This window comes from Moschus berezovskii, chromosome 24 (genome assembly GCF_049115385.1).
Source record: "Moschus berezovskii isolate FMDL1 chromosome 24, NW_MosBer_1.0, whole genome shotgun sequence".
NCBI classification, from domain to species: Eukaryota; Metazoa; Chordata; class Mammalia; order Artiodactyla; family Moschidae; genus Moschus; species Moschus berezovskii.
In genome coordinates, this window is record NC_142483.1 from 23,623,225 (window position 1) to 23,645,597 (window position 22,373).

A 22,373-nucleotide genomic window follows, 5' to 3' on the forward strand; every position below is an offset into this window, starting at 1 on the left:
CTTTTAAACAGGATAGTCAATGCCTTGAGAACAAGATCTCAGCAGAGGCCCCTGGCATTCCTTGAGCTTCTAAAGTGGAAGAGGAGTAGACTGAATTGTCCTTTCTTCAGAAAGGTGGTTGCCAAGACACATGTCTGTGTTAGTCATGGCAGCCCAGCTGGTCAAACAGTAACCCTCACAGGCCAATGCAAAGAGCTGCTTATTTCCTGCTCACATCACAATCCAAGGCAAGGGGTGGGAGTGTGGGGATGGGTGGGGGAGGGAACCGTGTTGGTTCCATCCAGACATTCAGATGATTCTCCTGACATCTGCATCTGCCATCCTCCAGAGGTGCACAGTCCAACAACAAGTCACGAGTCACACGTGCCATTTAAACAAAAAGTAAAAATTTGCTTCCTCAGTCATACTAGCCACATGTCCAGTTCTCAAGAGCCTCATAAGACTAGAAGCTACTGTATTGGACAGTAGAGAATGGAAACTTTCCATCATTCCAGAAAGTTTTATTGGACAACCTGCTCTGAACCTTAGGGTCCTTCACTGGACTGTCTGCATCTGACCTGCAGGCAAGGAACTGGTGAGATTGAGAAAGGTCAGTGAGGAGGATTCAGATAAGATGTGAGAATTGGGGACACATTTCCCCCCAGTTCAACCTGTAAGAACCTAAGACCGGATCCCCCTACAACAGGGGTGCTGGCAAGTGACAAGCAGCTCTGTGCCCAGGAAGAATCACAGAGTCATAGGCCTGGGTGAGGCCGGGCATCCTGGTCCTGGGAGACTTCTCGGATGGGCACCACTCCATTCCTTGTGTTTCTGGTAGAACTAGCCAAACTACGAAGAAACATTGCCTTAGTCTCAGTTGGTGTGGGTGTTAATTCTTGACGAAAGACACAGAAATTAAGGTGTCAATGAGGGTTGACTCTCAGGTACAGGAAATCTTTGATAAGAGTTAGCCACTTCACCTGATAGGGACAGCCTCATAACACTCATCTCTTCAATGGCAGATCATGTGAAAAAGACACTGCTGTTTTGTTTTTTAAGTCTAGATTGGGGTTGGCAAACGTATTCTGTAAACAGCCAGACAGAAAATATTTCCAGTTTTGCAGGGCACTCAGTCTTTATCAGAACTCAACTCTGTAATTGCAGTGCAAAAGCAGTCAGAGATGAGGGAATGAGACCGACTTTCTGTAACAGTTTTATTTAACAAAATAGGTGGTAGGTCAAATTTGGCCTGCAAGCTTAGTTTGCTGACCTTTGGCCTAAGACTTTCACCAGGTCCTCTTCACTTTAAGCAAAACAGCCCTTTCTTCTGCCCATTCCCTCCAAAAAGGCTGGTAAAAAGAAAAAAGGAAATAGGGATCCATGCATAGAATCAGCACTCTGCTGTGCTCAGCACTTTACTTGAGTTAACCAAAATTCCCTTAATTCTTACAGCTCTTTAAGTTAGATTTTGTGATGGCCCCATTTTACTGATGAGGAAGCTGAGGTGCAAATTATCAAAAGAACCAGAGCTTTCACAATTCACAGGCCCAGGCCCCTTCTTTTTCTTTAGTGGTATGGGACCCTCTGACATACAGCAGATTGACTTGCACAACTGTTAGATCGATTTATGTCCACAATTTAGGGGGATGATATTAACTATCTACTTAGGAGTCCTGTGTTATAGGAGTGTGTAGAAGCTGTCAAGCCCTGGAGGAGGGCACAGCAACCCACTCCAGTATTCTTCCTTGGAGAATCCCAAGGACAGAGGAGCCTGGTGGGCTACAGTCTATAGGACTGAAGCAACTTAGCATGCAGCATGCATGGGACCCTCACCCTTAATAAAGTTTCTCTAGGGGATTCAGCGGAGAAGGCAATGGCAAGCCACTCCAGTACTATTGCCTAGAAAATCCCATGGATGGAGGAGCCTGGTAGGCTGCAGTCCGTGGGGTCGCTAAGGGTCGGACACGACTGAGCGACTTCACTTTCACTTTTCACTTTCACACATTGGAGAAGGAAATGGCAACCCACTCCAGTGTTCTTGCCTGGAGAATCGCAGGGACAGGGGACCCTGGTGGGCTTCTGTCTATGGGGTCACACAGAGTCGGACACGACTGAAGTGACGCAGAAGTAGCAGCAGGGGATTAAGAGGTCTGGGAACCAATGATGTCAGGGGTTGATCAAAGTGACCACTACTGTCTCTTCCAAGTTTAGTATAGTATTACCCTCCACAGACCCCTCCTTCATAAAAGGAGACATTGCAGAGATATGTCGCCAATGAAAGCATGTTCTATTAAAAAGGAAGTGTGTCCAAAGGATCCTACAAATAAATACAGAGAACTAGAAGGCATAGAGTCACTGTGAAGTCACATCTTGCTTCTTTTTTAGGTCTGCTTGGATGTCACTTTCATTCACTTATGTATTTTCCTACCCTTTATTCAGGTCTGTGGGGTGCTGCCCTTTCTCTGAATTCACTCAAAGAGCCCCTTCCATGAGAAAAGAAAGTCAGATGGATAGCACAGAGAGAAGAGTTTCTCAAGCCTGGCACAAAAATTCTTCTAGAGTCCAGGTGATCACGGCTGAGAGTTGCAACTGGAAAATGGCAAGTAAATGAAATTTTTATAAATGCAATCCCATGTTACAAGTTTATGGCAATGGCTGAGTTAGAAGAATGTAAACTAAGTGTGTGCAGCCAGGTTTGGATTTTGAAGGGTTTTCTCCTGATCACAAAAAACTGTATTTATTGCAGAAAACACAAGACATGAAGAAAACAGAAGAAAAAAATCTTAAATATGTGCAATTCCATGATTGAAAGATATCTTAAACATCTTAGAGCATGTGTTTCCAAATGAACAAAGATGCATATATATATATATGAATATCTATGTACATATAATAAATTGTTTTAAAAAAACTGGATCTAACTGTACATATTTCTTTGTAACATGCTTTTTTCCCCTTCATCTATCCTGGGATTTTTCTCACACTGCAAATATTTTTCCACAGTCAACTTTCCAAATGCTGCAGAGAATCCTATTAAATCCTACTGTTGGACACTGAGGTTGTTTCCCATTTTGATATGGTAAATAGTGCTATGTGTCCACATTAATGTTATTTTAAATCAATACACACATATATAAGAAGTGATGCCAAGTAAAAGAGTGACACTGTTAAATGCCTCATGTTGTATTTATCCTAAAACATTGAAACGATGCTGTGGGGACAGGTTGACAGGTCAAGTGTGTGAACACCCCTCCTCCTAGAGAGGTGAGATGCTTGGACATCCACCCTGAGGTTATGAGACCCCTCAGGTTCACCAATGGCCTGCATGACACTCTGCCTCCCGAATTTAGAAAACCTCTCTCAGTTTCTCCAATAATATTAATACTAAAGGGACAGAAGAGGGAAAAAAGTGGATGGTTTCTGTTTGAAGCTGAATTGTGTTTCCTGAAAATCCACAGGTTGAAACTCTAAGCCCCTGGACCTCAGAAGGGGACTGCATTTGGAGATAGGCTCTTTAAAGACATAATTAAGATAAAGTTAAGTCAGATAAAAGATTAACGTTCAATATATATAAACAGCTCATACAACTCAACATCAGAGAAACAAGCAACCTGATTAAAAAATGCAGAACTGAACAGACATTTTTCCAAAGAGGAAATGCAGATGGCCGATAGGCACATAAAAAGATGCTCAGCATCACTAATCATCAGAGAAATACAAATCTAAACCACAATGAGATATCACCTCTCACCTGTCAGGGTGGCTACCATCAAAAAGAACATAAATCATAAATGTTGGCGAGGATGTAAAGGGAATCCTTGTACATTGGTTGTTAAGAACGTGAACTGGTGCAGTCACTGTGGAAAACAGTATGGAGATTTCTCAAAGAACTAACAATAGAACTATCATTCAGTTCAGTTCAGTCGCTCAGTCGTGTCCGACTCTTAGCGACCCCATGAACCACAGCACACCAGGCCTCCCTGTCCATCACCAACTCCCAGAGTTCACTCAAACTCATGTCTATCGAGTCGGTGATGCCATCCAGCCACCTCATTCTCTGTCGTCCCCGTCTCCTCCTACCCCCAATCGCTCCCATAAAGCTGAAACTCCAATACTTTAGCCACCTCATGCGACGAGTTGACTCACCGGAAAAGAACTATCATATGACCCAGCAATTCCTTTCCTTGGTACATATCTGAAAAAAAACCCAAAACACATATTCTGAAAGACAGGCACACCTCGATGTTCACAGCTACATTATTGACAAATGCCAAGACATGGAAACAATCTATATTTCCATCAACAGCTGAATGGATGAAGAGGATGAAGTGTGGATACACACACACACATATATACATACAATGGAACACCACTCAGCCATAAAAAAAAGAGTGAAATTTTGCCATTTGCAGCAACATGGATGCACTTGGAGGGTATATTACGTTAAGCAAAATACGTCAGACAGAGAAAGATGAACACTGTATGATATCACTTACATATGGAATCCAGAAACACAGAAAACTAGTGAACATAACAAGCTGACTCACACATACAGAGAACAAATGCACAGTTACGGGGGGGGCAGCAATACAAGGGTACAGCAGCGGAAGGCACCAATGACTAGGTATCGGATAGGTTCAGGGATGCGCTGCAAAACTCAGGGGACAGAACCAGTACGTTGTAATAACCGTGTGTGGAAAGTAATCTTTAAAAGATAAATAAACATTTAAAAGCAGGGAAAAAAAGATAAAGTGAGGTCTTTAAAAAAATAAAATAAAATGAGCGAGCCTTAATCCAATATGACTGTGTCCTTATAAGAAGAGAGGATTAGTAACACACACACACAGAGGAAAGACACAGGAAGAAGACGGTCAGTCTTCACATGCCAGGAGACAGACTTCACAAAAAACCAATCCTGCTCACGCCTTGATCTTGGACTTCCAGCCTCCAGAATCATGAGAGAATACAGTTATGTTGTTTAAGGCCACCCAGCTTGTGGAGCTTTGTTATGGCAGCTTTAGCAAACAGATACAGCCTCCTAACTCTTAAGAGAAATTCTGTTAAAACTATTTTTCCCTACAAAAATAACAATCACTCTCACCTCTTTTATTCCAGGGGAGTCAAACCCTTAAGAGTAGGCAGTTGTAGAGTCAGAGCAATGAAACCGATTTGGAGACTCAGGAGCTTCAGCAAAACCTTGAGGTATGTGGGCCTCAGCATTCTCATATTTGAAATAAAGATTCTAAATTCCGTGATAAGTAATATTCATATTTGGAAAGATACTGAGCATGACAGATACGAAAAACACCTTGCACAGAATATATTAACAGGAGGCACTCGTGTGCTTGCAAGCTCAGTCGTGTCCAATTCTTTGGAACCCCATGGACTATAGCCCGCTAGGCTCCTCTGTCCATGGGATTCTCCAGGCAAGAATACTGGAGTGGGTTGCCATTTCCTTCTCCAGGGGTTCTTCCTGACCCAGGGATTGAACCCACATCTTCTGTGGCTCCTGCATTGGCAGGCAGATTCTTTACCACTGAGCTGCCCGGGAAGCCTGTAGGAGGCACTGGATGAACCCTATTAGCCTGTGGCCTGGGTGAGCTCTGGTCCATCCCATCAGATACAGTGGGTCATGAGCAGCTATATAATCTTTAAAAAGAGGACTAAGTTTTCAGAGCTTTTTGCTTTAAGGCGGAGTTGCTTTGTTTAGCCCACATGATGCTTTTTAAAACTTCAAATTAGTTGTCAATATTTTAAAAATTGGAGATGCTAAATGAAGTCTGGATGCCTCCGTTTTAAGGAAGCAGAAGATCTGGCAGCACTGGGTGCTACTCTCTTAAGGTTGTCACCTAGCAATTGCCCAGATATTTGACTCTCTGTGGTCCCTGGGCATAGAACTCATCAGTGTCACCTGTCAGGCCCTGTAGCGCTGAATTTGTAGCCCAAGGCTTAATGCATACACTAATTTTTATAAGAAAAATGCACACACAGATATATATATATATACATATCCACAGAGAATATATGTGTGTGAGTCTTAAGTTGCATACCTTACAACTTCATTGTTTCAATGCCTTTTCCTTGTAAACATCCATTTTGACTGAAAACGCATATCTTGCATCCAACGAAACTGAAATCTAAAAGATCTATCATTCCATACATCCTACAAATGTGAGTGAAACTTTGCAATTCCACTAATGTGATCTATTATTTTATACATGAGGTCACACTGCTAGTTTACAGCCAAACGTTTAGCTTTGGAAGAGGCCTCGGAAAGTATGTAGTTTCTTTGTAAACCTTCGCTTTGCTAGATACCTCAGAGATTTAGGAAAAGTTTTTGTAATCTGATTCAATTTTTATAAGCAATAAAAGAAAAAGAAAGAAACACATACATTTCATGAGTCGTGTTAGTTTTCCCTCTTTCCCTCCCTGCAATCCCTAAAGTATCACCAAAGTGCTCCCAGGTAGTCCTAAAACAGGTTTGCCTCCTCCCAGCCCTGTGAACCTCTCCGCTGTCTTGTATTAGTTGCTAGGTAACTGAAGAAGATTTATGCACGTCTATTGTTAATTTTGAAGACAGTTCTCAGCTCTGCCATAAACAGCATGAGGAGCAGACACCACACTTGCTTAAGAGAGACTCCTCTCGCCTTCCCTGAGACGAGGCATTCCGGGGCACATCTACAAGGTCCAAAAAATCCTGGTAAACATCCAACTGTCTGCAAAAACAGTTCAGCAAATCCGAGACATTTGGGCCCATCTCCAGTGCCCTCTCGTGCCAAATCCATTAGAAGTTTTATTCAAAGACCATCATCTGGCCTCTTAGTTTGTCTGCGTGAAATCTAATCTTTCACCCCCGCCCCCACGTGCCCATCCTTCCCAGCAGCACCAAAATTCAGGCTTGGAATGGAAAACTTTGCATCCCAGAAGCATCTGCAAAATTATTTCTCAAGCCAGTGGTTTCACTACCTTTTTAAAGGCTCTTCTTAAGCACAAGCACCATTTATGCTGGTTTGGATGACAAGTATGGCTTTTATTGCCACTGCCTGCGTAAGTGATGAGGGGGCCCAATTTATATGATGCCCCCAAAACCAAAGTTTTATAGCGAGATCACAGTTATAGCCATCCTGTACATTTGAGAAGCAGTTCTTGTTTCACTGGGAGCATCCCTGGGCACCCCCCCCCACCCCATTGCATCCTCACAGCAACTCCACAAGATGCCTGGTTTGTGGCATTACCACTCTGCTTTAGATGACTCCTAGGGCTCAGGAGTCTCTCAAATGATGGTCCAGCTTTGTTGCACCCTGATCTATCTTCCACCTAGGCTCTAAGAGGTTGCTCTATAACAGAAACCTGAACATGCTAATTTAAACCAGTCATTAAGAGATCTTTACCAGGTTTTGGGATTAGGGTGATGGTGGCCTCATAGAATGAGTTTGTAAGTTTCCTTTCCTCAGCAATTTTCTGGAAGAGTTTGAGTAGAATAGGTGTTAGCTCTTCTATAAATTTTTGGTAGAATTCAGCTGTGAAGCCGTCTGGACCTGGGCTTTTGTTTGCTGGAAGATTTTTGATTCCAGCCTCTAGTTCCGTGCTTGTGATGGGTCTGTTCAGATTTTCTATTTCTTCCTGGTTCAGTTTTGGCAAGGTGTACTTTTCTAGGAATTTGTCCATTTCTTCCAGGTTATTCATTTTATTGCCATATAATTGCTGATAGTATTCTCTAATAATCCTTTGTATTTCTGTGTTGTCGGTTGTGATCTCTCCATTTTCATTTCTAATTTTATTGATTTGGTTCTTCTCCCTTTGTTTCTTGATGAGTCTGGCTAGTGGTTTGTCAATTTTATTTACCTTCTCAAAGAACCAGCTTTTGGCTTTGTTGATTTTTGCTATGGTCTCTTTTGTTTCTTTTGTATTTATCTCTGCCCTAATTTTTATGATTTCTTTCCTTCTACTGACCCTGGGGTTCTTCATTTCTTCCTTTTCTAGTTGCTTTAGATGTAGAGTTAGGTTATTTAGTTGACTTTTTTCTTGTTTCTTGAGGTGTGCCTGTATTGCTATGAAGTTCCCCCTTAGCACTGCTTTTACAGTGTCCCAGAGGTTTTGGGTTGTTGTGTTTTCATTTTCATTCATTTCTATGCATATTTTGATTTCTTCTATGATTTGTTCATTATTCAGCAGCGTGTTGTTCAGTCTCCATATGTTGGCATTTTTAATAGTTTTTCTCCCGTAATTGAGATCTAATCTTATTGCATTGTGGTCAGAAAAGATGCTTGGAATGTTTTCAATTTTTTTGAATTTACCAAGGCTAGATTTATGGCCCAGGATGTGATCTATCCTGGAAAAGGTTCCGTGTGTGCTTGAGAAAAAGGTGAAATTCATTGTTTTGGGGTGAAATGTCCTATAGATATTTATTAGGTCTAACTGAGTACAGCCACTATGGAGAACAGTGTGGAGATTCCTCAAAAAACTGGAAATAGAACTGCCATATGATCCAGCAATCACACTCCTGGGCATATACACCGAGGAAACCAGAATTGAAAGAGACACATGTACTCCAATGTTCATCACAGCACTGTTTATAAGAGCCAGGACATGGAAGCAACCTAGATGTCCATCTGCAGATGAATGGATAAGAAAGCTTTGGTACATATATACAATGGAGTATTACTCAGTCATTAAAAAGAATGCATTTGAATCAGTTCTAATAAGGTGGATGAAACTGGAGCCTATTATACAGAGTGAAATAAGCCAGAAAGAAAAACACCAATACAGTATCAGTTCAGTTCAGTTCAGTCGCTCAGTCGTGTCCAACTCTCCGCGACCCCATGAATTACAGCACGCCAGGCCTCCCTGTCCATCACCAACTCCCGGAGTACACTCAAACTCATGTCCACAGAGTCGGTGATGCCATCCAGCCATCTCATTCTCGGTCGTCCCCTTCTCCTCCTGCCCCCAACCTTTCCCAATACAGTATACTAACGCATACATATGGAATTTAGAAAGATGCAAATGATAACCCTGTATACGAGACAGCAAAAGAGACACAGATGTATAGAACAATCTATGGGACTCTGTGGGAGAGGGTGAGGGTGGGATGATTTGGGAGAATGGCATTGAAACATGTATGTTGTCATATGTGAAACGAATCACCAGTTCAGGGTTGGTGCATGTTACAGGATGCTTGGGGCTGGTGTGCGGGGATGACCCAGAGGGAGGATGAAGAGAGGAGGGAGGTGGGAGGGGGGCTCAGGAAGGGGAACTCATGTACACCCGAGGCAGATTCATGTCAATGTATGGCAAAACCAACCAATATAATATTGTAAAATAAAAAAATTAAAAAATATAAACCAGTCATTAACTTTCATCATGTAGAGGATCCAAGTTCATGTTCCTTAGAGTGAAAGAGAAGGGCCTCCATTGTCCAGTCCCTACCTATTACCTCTTCATCCTGTCTCCCATCACGCTTACCTAACATTTTGCATCCCACCAACACTGCCTTTGGTACAGCTCCCTGTTCTTCCACGCTGTTCCTCACCCTGGGTCTTTGATCCGAGTGTTTACTCTGCTTCCAAAGCACACTCCCAGCATCCAAATAGTACAGCATCTCCTCCAGGAAGCATTCTCCAACACCCCTTCCCTGTCTCACTTCTGTTGAGGGAGATGCTCTTCCCCTGTGCTCCCAGAATACTCAATACTCTCTCAGCACCTCTGTGGAACCACTTTCTGATGTTCTGTTCATCGGTCTCCCTCACTACATGCCTGAGTTTCTTCCAAGGCAGCATCTACATACCATCTACTTCCTTTCACTCCTTTCACTCTTCCCAGGGCCTAATTCAGTGTCCAGTCCATCACGATCCTTACTGTGTTGAAGGGAAGGAGTGAAGAAAGAGGAAGAGAGACTGCAAGAGGGAGGCCAGTACCACCATCAGATACGACAAACCAGGCTCTGAGACCCCAGGCAATGCATTTAGTAAGTAGAAGATCCAGAATGTGAACAGGGAGAAGGATCTTTACAAATTATCCAACCCATCCTATAATTTAGTAGAAAGAGCTCCTTCTTGCATACTTCCAAGGACAGGGTGCTCACTGCCTCCCCCAGGAGCCATTTCCATTGCTGGTCAGCTAGCCTGTGAGACTGTTCTTTCTTAGGTGGTGCTGAAACCAGTTTCCCCACGAGTCCCATCAGACTGATTCTGCTTTTGTCCTCTGCTCTTAGACATTAGCTTTCCTGTTGCGTGGATAAAATTCCTGCCTGCCTCAATCATAATCAAAAATGCAAAAATAACCAGAATCCTGGCCTGAACATACGTGCTTTCCATGTGCTCTAAGCCAAACCTCCTTGAAACACAGTGGAAAAGGAAGTCTGAGATCACACCGCTAGACAGTCACAGATCAGGCTTAGACCCCAAGGGATCTACTCCAAGTTCACAGATTTAACTACCACACAATACTCTCGTCCATCTGAGCCCTTCAGCTAATAGACAGTGAAAAGCTAAGCAGATTAAAGGTACGTAATGTGCACTGTGTTTTTTTTTCTTTTTTCTTCCTCTAATAACAGCTTTATGGGCATCTCTCTCCTCTGAGGTTTGATTCTAAAAATGAGTGTCTTTCTTACCCCTCCTTTCTCCCCAGCTCCATCTGAAGAAAAAGATCACTGGGTTTCTGGCTCTGCAAACACCGTGTTATTCATGGGGTGCTGCAACAGGACGAGCCAACTCATTAGTTCCAAAGCCTCAAATTAATCTTACATTACTGTTCTTGAAGGTGAAAGGTCATTTTTTTTATCCTCTTAGCTGTATCCACCTCCCGGGGTAGAAACTGGATCTTTATGCAGGCAGAGACCCCTCCCTTCCTTGGACCAGCTGTTGGGGTTTCTCTTCTTTGTCGTGAGTGAAACTTTACACAGAGAGCTGGGACTGTTTAAAAAACCCAGAGGTTGTTGTCTTTAAAGTAGGGTAGTTTTGTAAATCGTGGGGTAGAGACATGATGAAGAAGCTGGCACTGGGAGTACCGCAAAAGGCGAGAGGCTTGAGACAGACGGCTCTGCCCAAAGGAAGCTCATGGCAACCAGGGGAGTCCTTTCCCTCTGTTTGACAATCCCCCTCTGGCACCTCTTAGTGGCAGAACCTAGAATGGCATGAGCTAGCTGGGAGAAATAGCAATTCCAGCCACTGCATCTTCAAACAGGGGTGACTTTGAGGCTGAGAGACAACAGTTTAATAACTACCACCAGCCATCGTCCCTAGAGCAAAGCTCTGCGCTAAAGGCTAGCAGCCTGCTGCGTGGAGGGGCTTGCGGGGCGGGAGTGCTCCATGTTCACGGAATGGTCCAAGCCCTGACCTGATAACTTCCCAAATCACAAAAGAATCTGCCCCCACTGAATGAGATATCGTTCCCAGGTTGGGCTGCCCCAGTTACACTGCAATTCCTTTTGGGTAGCCCCGGATGGATCAAAGCTGCATTGAGGAGGGGAAGAAAGCAGCATTGAACACTGCCTGCTCGTGTTCACAGGAGCTATTGTCTCATCCCCAACGGTGTAACTGGAGCAAATACATGGATCAGTGTTTGCTGACCCACTCGGGACTTCTCCCAGCCCCAAAGGGAGGTTAGGCATTTAAAGGAGCCGGGGTGGGGGGTGTTCAGTTCAGTTCAGTCGCTTAGTCATGTCTGATTCTTTGCAACCCCACGGACTGCAGCACACCAGGCTTCCCTGTCCATCACCAACTCCCGGAGCTTGTTCAAACTCAAGTCCATCAAGTCGGTGATGCCATCCAACCATCTCATCCTCTGTCATCCCTTCTCCTCCTGCCTTCAATCTTTCCCAGCATCAGGGTCTTTTCAAATGAGTCAGTCCTTCGCATCAGGTAGCCAAAGTATTGGAGTTTCAGGCTTCAGCATCAGTCCTTTCAATGAATGTTCAGGACTGTTTTCCTTTAGGATGGACTGACTGGATCTCCTTGCTGTCCCAGGGACTCTCAAGGTCTTCTCCAACACCTCAGTTCAAAAGCATCAATTCTTCAGCGCTCAGCTTTCTTTATGGTCCAAACTCTCACATCCATACATGACTTCTGGAAAAACCATAGCTTTGACTAGATGGACCTTTGTCAGCAAAGTAATGTCTCTGTTTTTTAATAAGCTGTCTAGGTTGATCACAGCTTTTCCAAGGAGCAAGCATATTTCATGGCTGCAGTTATCATCTGCGGTGATTTTGGAGCCCCCCAAAATATAGTTTCTCACTGTTTCCATTGTTTCCCCATCTATTTGCCATGAAATGATGGGACTGGATGCCATGATCTTAGTTTTCTGAATGTTGAGTTTTAAGCCAACTTTTTCACTCTCCTCTTTCACTTTCATCAAGAGGCTCTTTAATTCTTCTTCACTTTCTGACAAAGGGTGGTGTCATCTGAGTATATGAAGTTATTGAAATTTCTCCCAGAAAACTTGATTCCAACTTGTGCTTCATTCAGCCTGGCATTTTGCATGATATACTCTGCATATAAGTTAAATAAGCAGGGTGAAAATATACAGCCTTGACATACTACTTTTCTGATTTGGAACCACTCTGCTGTTCCATGTTGCTTCTTGACCTGCATACAGATTTCTCAGGAGGCAGGTCAGGTGGTCTGGTATTCAGATCTCTTGAAGAACTTCCCACAGTGTGTTGTGATCCACACAGTCAAAGGCTTTGGCATAGTCAATAAAACAGAAGTAGATGTTTTTCTGGAACTCTCTTGCTTTCTTGATGATAGCAATTTGATCTCTGATTCCTCTGCCTTTTCTAAATCCAGCTTGAACATCTGGAAGTTCACGGTTCATGTACTGTAGAAGACTGATTTGGAAAATTTGAGCATTACTTTGCTAGTGTGTGAGACGAGTGCAATTGTGCGGTAGTTTGAGCATTGTTTGGCATTGCCTTTCTTTGGGATTGGAATGAAAACTGACCTTTTCCAGTCCTGTAGCCACTGCTGAGTTTTCCCAATTTGCTGGCATATTGAGCAGTACTTTCACAACATCACCTTTTAGGATCTGAAATAGCTCAACTGGAATTCCATCACCTCCACTAGCTTTGTTCATGGTGATGCTTTCTAAGGCCCACTTGACTTCTCATTCCAGGATGTCTGGCTCTAGGTGAGTGATCACACCATCATGGTTATCTGGGTCATGAAGATCTTTTTTGTATAGTTCTTCTGTGTGTGCTTGCCACGTCTTTTTAATATCTTCTGCTTCTGTCGGAGAAGGCAATGGCAAGCCACTCCAGTACTCTTGCCTAGAAAATCCCATGGATGGAGGAGCCTGGTAGGCTGCAGTCCATGGGGTCGCTACGAGTCGGACACGACTGAGCGACTTCACTTTGACTTTTCACTTTCACACATTGGAGAAGGAAATGGCAACCCACTCCAGTGTTCTTGCCTGGAGAATCCCAGGGACGGGGTAGCCTGGTGGGCTGCCGTCTATGGGGTCGCACAGACTTGGACATGACTGAAGTGACTTAGCAGCAGCTTCTGTTAGGTCCATACCATTGTGGTCCTTTATTGAGCCCATCTTTGCATGAAATGTTCCCTTGGTACACTACTTTTCTTGAAGAGATCTCTAGTCTTTCCCATTCTATTGTTTTCCTCTATTTCTTTGCACTGATCACTGAGGAAGGCTTTCTTATCTCTCCGTGCTATTCTTTGGAACTCTGCATTCAGATGGGTATATCTTTCCTTTTCTCCTTTGCCTTTCACTTCTCTTCTTTTCTCAGCTGTTTGTAAGACCCCCTCAGACAACCATTTTGCATTTCTTTTTCTTGGGGATGGTCTTGATCACTGCCTCCTGTACAATGTCACGAACCTCCATCCATAGTTCTTCAGGCACTCTATCAGATTTAATCCCTTGAATCTATTTGTCACTTCCACTGTATAATTGTAATGGATTTGAGTTAGGTCATACCTGAATGGTCTAGGGGCTTTCCCTACTTTCTTCACTTTAAGTCTGAATTTTGCAGTAAGGAGTTCACGATCTGAGGGGTAGAGTGTGGCAAAAGTGATGTGTGACCCCTGGGGAGGAGGGAAAAAGTAGTCTTCTTTTTACATCTCTCAGTACTTCTCCATGACAGAAGCCATAGAGAAAGCACAGGCTGGCGTGCAGCCGTGGGGTCTAACACTGCCAGAATGAGACAGAAATGTGTCCTTTCCCAGGGTGCTGTCCATCAGAAGTTCCCCGAGAGTATCTTGGAGCCAAACGTCGCTTAAGAATTGCAGCAATTACAGAGAGAGAGCAGGGAAAGGTCACGACAGAGGGTGAGATTCAGAGGAAGAAAGCAAAAAAGGTAGAGTTTTTAATTCAACTTCATTTTAGATGATATTCAGCAAGAAGTTGAATGACCCTGTGAAACAGGCCCAGGGGATTATATTTATTGCGTGTCATGCTTCCAATTCAGTTTAATTCTCTCCCAAAGACACAGAAGCAGCAGGGCACTAACCCCACCGGAGAGGAAAACCCCAAGAGTGCAATTGAGGAGTGGGGCTGGCAAGAAAGAAGGCCTCTAAATCAGGTCCAGGTGTGGACACAGCAATTATTCCAGCTGCTACTTTTCACCTCCAAGTCGAGCTGGCATTGCGGGGAAGGAGGGAATGTGGCCAAATAGTATTCTGCAGTTGGCTGAAGACACCTTACCCATTCTGTCCTGGAAAGGGACAGAGGTTAGGGACGAGGTCATGTTAATTTTGAAGGTTCACTAAACGCTGTGTCCTGGGCATCCCTACCTAGCCAACTGGTGACAGGATCTTAACTCCAGCTGAATTCCACCCTACATAGACGGGTGTAGACATGAACAAGCCTGGCTCCTGGCTTAACATAGAGCCAAGGACACAGGTTTCTACATCCCCTTCAGGGATAGTATATTGAGAGTCGGTCACTTTGCCTTCTCAGCATCCTTCCCACCTTCTTCTAATAATAGCAGCATGATTTTCCTGCAGAGGACCACCGCTTCTTCACTTTCAGCAATTATGTCTTGGTTCTAGACTCTTCTCTCTCCCCCTTCACCCCAGCACTAGAAAGATACCTGAATCTGGCCAATTGAAATCAATCATGGGATTTTTGTTGGAACCATCAGAAAGGAAAAGTTTTCTTCTGGGGATGGTGATCACGAGAATAGCCCATGCATCCCTCAGTTGTGACCACAAGACTACATTTTGGGCCCTCCCACAGCCAGAGGCACACACTACAGCAAGCACGGGGGTTCACTGATAGCTTCTCTGTGGGCTCGCTGGCATGCTCTGCCTCTGGTTCGCGTCTGCGGTCAGTGGGGCAGCTCTGCTCTCGATGCCTTTTTTCCCTTTAGGCTGCTGCTGCTGCTACATCGCTTCAGTTGTGTCCGACTCTGTGTGACCCCATAGACGGCAGCCCACTAGGCTCCTGTGTCCCCAGGATTCTCCAGGCAAGAACACTGGAGTGGGTTGCCATTTCCTTCTCCAATGCATGAAAGTGAAAAGTGAAAGTGAAGTTGCTCAGTCGTGTCCAACTCTTAGCGACCCCAGGGACTGCAGCCTACCAGGCTCCTCCATCCATGGGATTTCCCAGGCAAGAGTACTGGACTGGGGTGCCGTTGCCTTCTCTGTCCCTTTAGGCTACCTGGGGCATATGTTCATGGTGATTTCAGAAGCACAAGAGAAAAGCAAATGGAAGCAGGCAACTCTTAAGGACGAGGCTCAGAACTGGCATGCTTTCATTGACAACCATACTCTTTTGGTTAAAAGAGGTTACATAGCCATGCCCAACATCAGGGTGGACACAGTCACTGGCCAAGGGCAGGCTTGCAGCAGGGTGCCGAGTCGGGAGCCTGCAGGCAGCCACCTTTCCTGGTGGGCACTTCACCACCTGAGGGGACAAGTCTACCTGAATGAAGCCACCAGAAAAGAGAGCAAAGTCAGGGGTTGTCAACTGACATGTGATGATACTGTTTGAGTCCCTGAATCCTTCTGACTCCTGACTTTTCAATTATTTCATTGTCGAAGTCTGTTTCAATTGGGTTTCTGTCGTTTACAACAAAAAGACACCTGACTGATCTGTATCAGTCAGGACACTCACTTGGGAAGTCCACAGAGTCAAGTCAGAGAGAGGAGTGGCAGGATCCAAAGAGAAGCCAAGACAGAGCGAGCGGGTTCTGGAAGCTGAGTCCAGAATGGCTGCCAGAGGCCACCGGGCTTGGTTCAAGGAGCATCTCATGGGATGGTTACAGAAGGCCAGAGGGAGCACTGGAGGACACTGCCATTGGATCGCTTCAGATCAAAAGACTAAGGGCTCTTGTTTCTCTAGCATCTGACGGAAACAGATGAAGCTGATCAGAGGAGGCCCCACTGACTGGGCCGCACTGCCCATCCCACCAAAGAAGAACACCGTACCGTAAGTTCTGGAAAAGTGCCACCAGGACTCCTAGAATTGTAGGCACTAGACCAAGTCCTTGAACTTGTGATTCTAAAAAAGGAACCAGGAGTTTCCCTGGTGGTCCAGCGGCTAGGATACCATGTTTCCAATACAGAGGACCCAGGTTCAATCCCTAGTGGGGGAATTAGACCCCTTACGCCACATCTAAAGATCCAGCATGATTCAACTAAGATATGGTGCAGCCAAATAGAAATAAAAATAATTTTTTTAAAAAAAGGAACCAAAGATTTGAGTGGAGAAAATGAGACTCTTGGCGTAAGAGGAAGGATTCCAAAGACACGTGTATCTGAAGAGCATTAGCAACGTCACGATAGACGTTACTGTTCATTGAGGACCAGCCTCACACCAAGCACAGGGCTAAGGAAATGGCACGTATTAGGACTCCCAATCCTATCAGCCCAAGAGGTCAATATTTTACGGCCACTTGACAAACAAGGACGAGGGAGCTGGAAAGGTCCCATACCAGTCTATGGGCCTTGGGCTAAACCTCTGTCCTGCCAAAGAGCCCTTGCAAAGAAGGCCTGGCTATAAGCCTCCCTAGGATTTTTGTTATTGTTGTTTTTTAACCCCAGAGCCCACAGGGACCTTTTAATTAACACTTCCTTCCTTTGCCTTTTTATAGCCTCCTGTTCTTAGAAATGGGGGCTCAACATTAGATGGAAAAGAAATAAATCCTCTCCACCAAAACTCTGCTCGAGTCTCACTATGGAGGGCAGTTGTGTGCCCACGCCCGGCCCCTCTTCTTCCGGTTAAGAGCACTCAGGTTCCCTTTGGGGAATCACCTTCTCTCAACCCTCAGTCCAGGTGACTGAGTCAGAGAGGCATGTGATGTGCTGGGGCCAGAGTCTACTAGCTGCGTGAAACTTACCAAAGCACTTCTGTGCCTCAGTCTTCCCATCTGTAAAATGGGATGATAAAAAGAGCCCCTCCCCACCACCACCACTTCTGTAAAGCTGTTATGAGGAAGCATTAGATGAGGCACCTAAAGAATGCCTTATACTCATACTCCCGCAACAAGATACATCTGGGATCATTGGGAATCCAGGCATGACTGCCCTACCTGATGGGAATCTTTGCTAGGATTTTAGTATTGAGCAAGCAGCATTTCCCACCCCATCCCTCTTCCTCTCTTTCTCTCTGGTGGGCTTTGGATATGAAATAACTAGTGGGAAGGAGAGTGTAGAGGTGCAGAGGCAGACTTTTCCCATTATTGTTTGGGGACCTGCTTCTGACAGCGCCTGTGGTTATCACTTCCCTGGACCTGGTGGTAGCAAGTGCCAATCACTCCCTCTGTGGGGAAATTCAGTTTTACATAGAATCAGGGAGGGGATGGGGCCGTGGAGTGAAAAGGGTAAGGATTGTTAGAATGTGTTCAGACTTCAGCATCTTCTGACTTTTCTCTCCTTTCTTAACTCATGAGAGTAGGACAGGGGAGGAAAACACAGAACCTTTATGGTATCTAATCTCTCCCTCCCTCCCTCAAGCCAGGCCAAGAAGCAGAGTCACTCTGGTATACAAATCCAGGTACTCATTTCAGCTTAGCAATTCCCCAATTATGGAAACACGGGCAATTTTTGTAAAGCCCTGGCTCAGCCATATGAAATCATCATTTTTATAGGTCAGGAAAGGTTGACCATTGACAATTTCATATTGTTTAATTTAACAGTCCCCATCTTATGGGGTTTGTTAGGATTAAATACGATGATGCATGAGCAGTTCTTAGCTTGATGCCCGGCACAGAGATACTGACTATTTAGTGTTAACTGCTATTACTACCCTGATGATAATGTGATGATGATTAAGAAACAGTCACAGGGACCTCTCTGGTGGCTCAGTGGTAAAGAATCTGCCTGCCAACGTGGGAGACATAGGGTCAATCCCTGGTCTGGGAAGATCCCACATGCCATGGAGCAACTAAGCCCATGCACCACAACGATAGTGTCTGTGGTCGAGAGTCAGGGGACTGTAACTACTGAAGCCTGTGCACCTAAACTCCGTGCTCCGAATCAAGAGAAGCTTCTCACTGCAGTGAGAAGCCCACACATCACAGCTAGAGAAAAGGCCATGCCGCAATGTTGACCTAGCAAGGTCAAAAATTAAATAAATAAAAATTTTTAAAAACCCAAAAAACAGTCACAGGGACTTCCTCAATTATCCAGTGGCTAAGACTCCATGCTCCCAATGCAGGAGGCCTGGGTTCAATTCCTGGTCTGGTAACTAGATCCCACATGCCACGACTAAGAGTTTGCATGCTGCAACAAAGACCTGGGGCAGACAAATAAATATTTTTAAAATGTTTAAAAGATACAGTCACAAATCAAAGGCAAGAGAAAAAGCAGCAGGTATCAGCAGCGATTTTTCAGCGTGACTGACAATTCTGCTCATTTTCCCCCAAATCTCACTCTTCAAGATTTTTGCAATTTCTATCTCCACCCAGACAGGGAGGCAAAGGTTCATAAAGTAAACAAACCTGGACCCTTGGGGCCTCAGAGGCTCTTCTATATTGAGAAGACCCCCTGGGAAGCCCGGGGTTGTGTGAAGTTTTGATGACTGGGGATGGAGAGAGGGCTGTTTTAGAATCCTCACTTGTATTTTTAAATATCTTGACGTCAATAAAACAGTTTCCAATTCAGTGACAACTGAGGCATTTGTTTTGATCGTAGCTTTCTCACCCACCAGCCATTTATTTTGGTTAAAAGAGAGCATTTGTTTTCTGAAAGGTGACAATTTGATGCACAGTTATTCTTATCTCCTGAGCCTTCCAGGTGTGGCCACCAAGTCATTTCGGCTTGCCTCCCAGCTCCAGGCCTTTGGCCACGTTCTGCCCCAAATCCAAGTGCACTCCCCTCCTTCTTTACCTGGCTCACTCCCACAGGGCTCTCAGCGTCAACGAGACCTTATGATTCATGTTTAGACGCCCTGAATCCATGAGCCTTTGTGATACACCCTCATAATATGTGCTCATTTCCAGTGGTCTTTGCCACTGGACTCCAAGCTCCAAATGATGGGTGCTGACTGGGTTGACTCTATTCTTAACTGTCCCTAGGATCTCACCTGAAGGACGGATCATGGTGGATATTCGGCAATATATGTTGATTAAGTCATTTTTCAGTAATTCATAATAGTTAGTATTAATCACTCAGCTGTGTCTCACTCTTCATAAGCCCATTGACTGCAGCCCGCCAGGCTCCTCTGTCCATGGAATTCTCTAGGAAAGAGTGGGATGATTTGAGAGAATAGCATTGAAACATGTATATTACCATATGTGAAATAGATCACCAGTCCAAGTTCGATGCATGAAACAGGGCACTCAAAGCCAGTGCACTGGGACAATCCTGAAGGATGGGATGGGGAGGGCGGTGGGAGGTGGGTTCAGGACAGGGGCACATGTACACCCATGGTTGATTCATGTTCAGTTCAGTCGCTCAGTCGTGTCCGACTCTCCGCGACCCCATGAATCACAGCACGCCAGGCCTCCCTGTTCATCACCAATTCCCGGAGTTCACTCAAACTCATGTCCACAGAGTCGGTGATGCCATCCAGCCATCTCATTCTCTGTCGTCCCCTTCTCCTCCTGCCCCCAAACTTTCTTAGCATCAGAGTCTTTTCCAGTGAGTCAACTCATCACATGAGGTGGCCAAAGTATTGCCGTTTCAGCTTTAGCATCAGTCCTTCCAATGAACAGCCAGGATTGATCTCCTTTAGAATGGACTGGTTGGATCTCCTTGCAGTACAAGGGACTCTCAAGAGTCTTCAACCCACTCCAGTATTCTTTTCTTAAAAAATTAATTTATTTATTTTAATTGGAGGCTAATTACTTTACAATATTGTAGTGGTTTTTGCCATATATTAACATGTCATGTTAACATGTCATGTTAATATATGGCAAAAACCACTACAATATTGTAAAGTAATTAGCCTCCAATTAAAATAAACATGTTAATATATGGCAAAAACCACTACAATATTGTAAAGTAATTAGCCTCCAATTAAAATAAATAAATAAATTTTTTAAGAAAAGAATACTGGAGTGGGTTGCCATTCCCTTCTTCAGGGGGATCTTCCCGACCCGGGGATTGAACCCGGGTCTCCAGCAGTGCATGAGGACTCTTTACCATCTGAGCCACCACAGAAGCCCCCAATTCATAATAGTTCATCCAATAAATTCACTAATCAGAGATAGAAGCTTGGACTTTCTACATGGGAACTAGGTAAGTTTTTGAGTTGGGATGCAGAGGATGGTAGCAAGGATGCCACCTGGTCGTCCATCTGAGGGGAGAGCAAGAAGGAAGGAAAGATTCTTTGATTTGGACATGTTCCAACTTGGGAAATCTGGGAAAGGGGACTGAAAAACATTCCAGCATTGAGAAAAGTGTCCTACACACGCAAACAGAGACTACTGGGAACCAATCTTGAACTTCCAACATGACTAATCGCCCAGAATGAACAAGAAGTGTCAGTGATGTGCTTGAAGTGAACAATAATCACGCAGATCAAGAGAAATTCTCTGTTAGTATCAGAAACTCAATTTAACTCAAGGATGAAAAAACTGAAAAGAATAGGCTATGGAATTCAAGTTTAGGCAACAGAGATTAACCACATGACACGAGTACGAGAATCAGAAAAGGAGGCAGAGAGGTGACCGCACTGTTTCAGTCAGGCCGTTTCATCTGCCTAACCTTTACTGCATGGAATCCAAGACAGCAGCTAGACCCAACCCTACATGATGACCCTGAAGGTCGAGGGCTTACCCTAACTGATTCACCATGGCTGGGGAAGGTGTACATCACATGATTCACTGCCTACCTACCTGGGCTATGACTGAAATTTCAAATATGGGCAAAAAGATCCACCTATAGGAAAGGAGAAGGGAGGAAGGGGCAAAGAGCCCAGGGTGTGGAGGTTGGAGGTTTGGTTTCTGCCAAAGGAAATGCAGTGGGGGAGAAGGAGGTCCCGAATTCCCAGCCTCAATTTTAGCAAGGGATTCTTCTCACCCATGAGTCCCGGCTGTGAGGAGAAAATGGTCTGTGAGAAAAACATACAACAAGGTTACTTATCTTCCATGTGTACATGAGTGTGTAAGAGAATGTAAACTGCAAGTTCAGGAAATACAGACCCAAGCTTGGAACCTTCAGTTAAGAGGGCCAGCATCATGATCCAGAGTGCTGGCCCAGGGGAACTTTAACCTCATCTGTGATGTATTAAGATATGTTTTTAAAAGGAGAATGGATTCATCTCTTACTTGAGTAAAGTTGAATTGCTTAAATAAGAATCCTGGCTTATAGTCTGCTTTTCCAAGGAACTTCAAGAAAGAGCAGCTTAGCTGGCTGATTTCCTTGAGGTCAGGTCAGGGTCCAGCCCCCGACTTACCTAAGCACCTATCATGTGGTCCCAGAACTTAAGAGCTGGGTTTGCCAACTTAATTATTAACTGAAAAAGTGACTTTCTGGAGAGTGGGCATTAATTTTGATGTTGATGTCAATGTGTTGATTTCTTTTTTTAAAAGAAAGCATCTGGTTATGTTTTTCCAACTATTGTTACAGCAAAATTAAATGGGAAGACAAATGTGCATAAATTGCTATTTTGGGAGACTCTTGAGAAAGTAAAAATATGAAATAGAGCATCAAGAAAACGCATTCAGCTGTGGATGGGGTCTAAGTGCAACCTCCACTCTTTCTTGGTGAATTTTGGGCACACACCTCCTTCCTAATCCTGTTCTTAAAATTCTCAGGAGCTTAGAGGTGAAAAGTCATACCATCAGCACATAAAAAAATCATCAATGGATCACCTATGTAATGGAGAATTTATAGCTACAGCTCTTCCTAAATCTCTGAGCTAACCGTTAGTCTCAACTGCTTCCTCTACAATCCTGATCAAATCCATTGCAAAACCACAGATACTTATATAGTCCTCACGTGGGAAGCACTCTGTATTTCTCTTTTCTCCCAGCCTGCTAGAACTGCTATGAA

General features: G+C 44.4%; 1 protein-coding gene across 1 annotated transcript in view; it reads right to left on the reverse strand.

Annotated features, from left to right (window-relative positions):
• PRICKLE2 (prickle planar cell polarity protein 2) overlaps nt 1-19,599 on the reverse strand; it is a 384,940-nt gene extending 365,341 nt beyond the window's left edge. Inside the window, exon 1 of the mRNA XM_088831558.1 lies at nt 19,459-19,599. The gene's annotated coding sequence lies outside the window, so the exon portion shown is untranslated. The remainder of the gene's footprint in view (nt 1-19,458) is intronic.
• Between the last annotated feature and the right edge of the window lie 2,774 nt (nt 19,600-22,373).